This window comes from Penaeus vannamei, chromosome 11, assembly GCF_042767895.1.
Source record: "Penaeus vannamei isolate JL-2024 chromosome 11, ASM4276789v1, whole genome shotgun sequence".
Taxonomy (NCBI): domain Eukaryota; kingdom Metazoa; phylum Arthropoda; class Malacostraca; order Decapoda; family Penaeidae; genus Penaeus; species Penaeus vannamei.
In genome coordinates, this window is record NC_091559.1 from 11,374,761 (window position 1) to 11,380,888 (window position 6,128).

At 29.3% G+C, this 6,128-nt stretch overlaps 1 non-coding gene across 1 annotated transcript; it reads left to right on the forward strand.

The window, feature by feature from the left end:
- The first annotated feature begins 5,252 nt into the window (after positions 1-5,252).
- On the forward strand, positions 5,253-5,325 carry TRNAV-CAC (transfer RNA valine (anticodon CAC)). Its single transcript has one exon. It is a non-coding gene; the product is annotated as a tRNA-Val (tRNA).
- Positions 5,326-6,128: the final 803 nt, after the last annotated feature.

Consider the following 6,128-nt stretch of genomic DNA (forward strand, 5'->3'; position numbering starts at 1 on the left):
CCTTTTAGCCTTTTTCTCATTATAGATGGGCTTTATAATGATAATTATCATCATTATTGTCATTATCATCATCATTATTATCATTACTGTCATTATTGCCCTAATTACCCTTAATATAGTCATTATAATAATCATTATCTTAATTATTAATGTCATTTTCATTATTATAATGATTTTAATAATGATAATGGCAATAATGATAATTCTAGAAAGAATAACAACAATAAAATTTATTATAATAACAATAATAGCCGTGTTATAATTACTTTTATTATTATTTCTGTTATCATTGTCGTTATTATTAGTGTTATTAGTAGGAAATTATTAGAATTGTGTTGATTATTGCTATTATTGCAATTATTACGCAAATCATCATTATAAGTATCATTGTATAATTATTATCATAATTATTGTCCAAATTACTCTCATAATTACCATTATTATCGTCATTATTGTCATTATTGATGGGGTTATCATCAAAATCATCCTAATTAGTAGAATTATTGCTAAAATCATCATAATCATCATTTAAACTGGAAAAAGGGGGGTTTTCGACTCATCTCTCAGAAGGCTGTATTTTGCTAGATTTCGCCGGTTTTTCGACTTTTTGGATTTTTCTCCTTTTAGCCTTTTTCTCATTATAGATGGGCTTTATAATGATAATTATCATCATTATTGTCATTATCATCATCATTATTATCATTACTGTGATTATTGCCCTAATTACCCTTAATATAGTCATTATAATAATCATTATCTTAATTATTAATGTCATTTTCATTATTATAATGATTTTAATAATGATAATGGCAATAATGATAATTCTAGAAAGAATAACAACAATAAAATTTATTATAATAACAATAATAGCCGTGTTATAATTACTTTTATTATTATTTCTGTTATCATTGTCGTTATTATTAGTGTTATTAGTAGGAAATTATTAGAATTGTGTTGATTATTGCTATTATTGCAATTATTACGCAAATCATCATTATAAGTATCATTGTATAATTATTATCATAATTATTGTCCAAATTACTCTCATAATTACCATTATTATCGTCATTATTGATGGGGTTATCATCAAAATCATCCCAATTAGCAGAATTAATGGTAAAATCATCATAATCATCATTTAAACTGGAAAAAGGGGGGTTTTCGAGTCATCTCTCAGAAGGCTGTATTTTGCTAGATTTCTCCGGTTTTTCGACTTTTTGGATTTTTCTCCTTTTAGCCTTTTTCTCATTATAGATGGGCTTTATAATGATAATTATCATCATTATTGTCATTATCATCATCATTATTATCATTACTGTCATTATTGCCCTAATTACCCTTAATATAGTCATTATAATAATCATTATCTAAATTATTAATGTCATTTTCATCATTATAATGATTTTAATAATGATATTGACAATAATGATAATTCTTGAGATAATAACAATAATGATAATGATTATAATAACAATAATGGCCGGGATATATTTAATTTTATTTTTATTTCTATCATTGTCGTTATTATTAGTGTTATTAGTAGGAAAATCATTAGAATATTGTTGAGTATTCTTATTATCGCAATTATTAGGCAAATCATCATTATAACTATCATTATATAATTTTTATCATAATTATTGTCCTAATTACTCGCATGATTATCATTATTACCGTCATTATTGATGGGGTTATCATCAAAATCATCCTAATTAGTAGAATTATTGCTAAAATCATCATAATCATCATTTAAACTGGAAAAAGGGGGGTTTTCGACTCATCTCTCAGAAGGCTGTATTTTGCTAGATTTCGCCGGTTTTTCGACTTTTGGGATTTTTCTCCTTTTAGCCTTTTTCTCATTATAGATGGGCTTTATAATGATAATTATCATCATTATTGTCATTATCATCATCATTATTATCATTACTGTGATTATTGCCCTAATTACCCTTAATATAGTCATTATAATAATCATTATCTTAATTATTAATGTCATTTTCATTATTATAATGATTTTAATAATGATAATGGCAATAATGATAATTCTAGAAAGAATAACAACAATAAAATTTATTATAATAACAATAATAGCCGTGTTATAATTACTTTTATTATTATTTCTGTTATCATTGTCGTTATTATTAGTGTTATTAGTAGGAAATTATTAGAATTGTGTTGATTATTGCTATTATTGCAATTATTACGCAAATCATCATTATAAGTATCATTGTATAATTATTATCATAATTATTGTCCAAATTACTCTCATAATTACCATTATTATCGTCATTATTGTCATTATTGATGGGGTTATCATCAAAATCATCCCAATTAGCAGAATTAATGGTAAAATCATCATAATCATCATTTAAACTGGAAAAAGGGGGGTTTTCGAGTCATCTCTCAGAAGGCTGTATTTTGCTAGATTTCGCCGGTTTTTCGACTTTTTGGATTTTTCTCCTTTTAGCCTTTTTCTCATTATAGATGGGCTTTATAATGATAATTATCATCATTATTGTCATTATCATCATCATTATTATCATTACTGTCATTATTGCCCTAATTACCCTTAATATAGTCATTATAATAATCATTATCTAAATTATTAATGTCATTTTCATCATTATAATGATTTTAATAATGATATTGACAATAATGATAATTCTTGAGATAATAACAATAATGATAATGATTATAATAACAATAATGGCCGGGATATATTTAATTTTATTTTTATTTCTATCATTGTCGTTATTATTAGTGTTATTAGTAGGAAAATCATTAGAATATTGTTGAGTATTCTTATTATCGCAATTATTAGGCAAATCATCATTATAACTATCATTATATAATTTTTATCATAATTATTGTCCTAATTACTCGCATGATTATCATTATTACCGTCATTATTGATGGGGTTATCATCAAAATCATCCTAATTAGTAGAATTATTGCTAAAATCATCATAATCATCATTTAAACTGGAAAAAGGGGGGTTTTCGACTCATCTCTCAGAAGGCTGTATTTTGCTAGATTTCGCCGGTTTTTCGACTTTTTGGATTTTTCTCCTTTTAGCCTTTTTCTCATTATAGATGGGCTTTATAATGATAATTATCATCATTATTGTCATTATCATCATCATTATTATCATTACTGTGATTATTGCCCTAATTACCCTTAATATAGTCATTATAATAATCATTATCTTAATTATTAATGTCATTTTCATCATTATAATGAATTTAATAATAATATATTGACAATAATGATAATTTTTGAGATAATAACAATAATGATAATGATTATAATAACAATAATGGCCGGGATATATTTAATTTTATTTTTATTTCTATCATTGTCGTTATTATTAGTGTTATTAGTAGGAAAATCATTAGAATATTGTTGAGTATTCTTATTATCGCAATTATTAGGCAAATCATCATTATAACTATCATTATATAATTTTTATCATAATTATTGTCCTAATTACTCGCATGATTATCATTATTACCGTCATTATTGATGGGGTTATCATCAAAATCATCCTAATTAGTAGAATTATTGCTAAAATCATCATAATCATCATTTAAACTGGAAAAAGGGGGGTTTTCGACTCATCTCTCAGAAGGCTGTATTTTGCTAGATTTCGCCGGTTTTTCGACTTTTGGGATTTTTCTCCTTTTAGCCTTTTTCTCATTATAGATGGGCTTTATAATGATAATTATCATCATTATTGTGGAGGGAGGGAGAGGGAGAGAGAGAGAGAGAGAGAGAGAGGGAGAGAGAGAGGGGGAGAGGGAGAGAGAGAGAGAGAGAGAGAGAGAGAGAGAGAGAGAGAGAGAGAGAGAGAGAGAGAGAGAGAGAGAGAGAGAGAGGGAGGGAGGGAGGGAGGGAGGGAGGGAGGGAGAGAGAGAGAGAGAGAGAGAGAATAACGAGATAGTAAAAACGAGAGAGAGAGGATATGGCGAGCGTGAAAGATGGAGAGAGAGAGAATGGTGAATGCGTAGTAATGAAAGGGATTATAAAATTGTCAAGCGTTTCCTCTCGAGGTCGAACCGAGAATCTTGCGTGTGAACCGAACGTGACAAACGAGAATTTCAACATCTTTGTGATAATAACGGATAATAACTGTCATTCCTAACCACCTGTGCAAAACCTCGACCTAAGAGAGAAAATCAATCAAATTCTTTTTTTCAAAGATGCTTAATGATCACCGGATGTCAGCGAGGACCGAAATGAAAAATCTTCCAAAAGGAGAATAAAACAAGAAAAAAAACAAAAAAACTGGCGGCTCCCCTGCAGTGCATCTGCATCCTTCAATATCTGATTTTTTACCCTGTTATTGCTGTAGTTTTATAAAAAGAAAGAAAGAAAAAATTCCTTTTGGCTTTCCTCATAAGTGTAAGACATTCTCCATTGAAAGGTATCTAAGCTGATCCTTTTAATTCAATGCTTGCAATATTGATTTACATATATATTCATTATTTACTGGTTTTAAGAACTTAAATTGGTGTTGAATAACTTTTTTCCTCCGCTATGTAGCATATATATATCTATATATAGATAGAAAGATAGATAGATAGAGAGATAGATATATAGATAGATAGATATATAGATAGATAGATATGCATATATATAGTTATCTATATATGTGTATAAGTGTATAAATAGGCATATGTATATCACGTACACACACATATATGTGTATATATTTATGTATGTACATATATGTGTGTGTGTGTGCATATTTGTGTATCTGTATATATATATATTTATATATATTTATTTATTTACACACACACACACACACACACACACACACACACACACACACACACACACATATATATATATATATATATATATATATATATATATATATATATATATATATATATATATATATACAGGAGCACATAATTGTGTATATATATATATATATATATATATATATATATATATATATATATATATATATATATATATATATATATATATATATATACAGGAGCACATAATTGTATATATATATATATATATATATATATATATATATATATATATATATATATATATATATATATACATATATATTCATATATACCTATTCATATTTACACACAATAAATCTTTCGTTCTTTATCCTTTTTCACTCATATTTTCGGTTTTTGTTTTTTATCATTGTTATCATTCTCTCGCTTTCAACCAGTATTTACAACAGAATATAAAACAATGAAGCATCCATCATTACGATCGTTTCCGTGTTGTAGTGGTTATCACGTGCGCTTCACACGCTCAAGGTCCTCGGTTCGATCCCGAGCGGAAACAACGACAATTGATTTTTAAAGAATTTGACTCTCCATGTCTTCCTGAAACAGCTGGTGATGCTGCAGTGACCTGGATTGCAGCCTCCACGTCAGAGGATGACCCTCCGAGCGGCATCCGAACGTCTGGCGCCACCGAGATGTTAGAGGATGCCTGTTGCTTCTTAATGAACAGAAGATTGGTCGGATGCACTATTTTATTATGGATATTACCTCTTTCTTCTCCAGTATCCACAATTTAGTCTAATTAACATCATATCATATTCAAAATGCCCAGTGCGCATCCCCGCACAATCCCCACACCCACGTAGACAGCCAGCACTAGTTTCCCACACGAGGGATGCACGCCAGAGATCAGCCTCGGCGTGGACCTTTTCCGTTGATACTGAATACACGAGATGGCCAGAGAGCTGTCTTATCATGTGAGACGTAATATCCTATGTGTACAGTGGAGGAATGCGTTATATAGTTATATTTAAATCCTTTTCTCTTTCTTTTGAGCTCATTCTCTCAATTTTACTTCCTCCTCTCTCTCTCTCTTACTCACACATCCCCTCTCTATCTATCTATTTCTATCTCACTCCCTTTCCCTGTAACTCACATTCTCTCTGACTCTCTCTTTCTCTCCTTCCCAACCCCCCTTTCTTCCTTCCCTCCCTCTTCTCTCTGCAACTCACACTCACCCCTTCTCTCTCTTTTTCTATCTTTATTTATGTCTCTCCATCACCTTTGCTCTCTCTATATCTGTCTCACTCTCTCAAGCACACTCTATGACTGTCTATATATCTTTCCATCCTTCTTTATCTC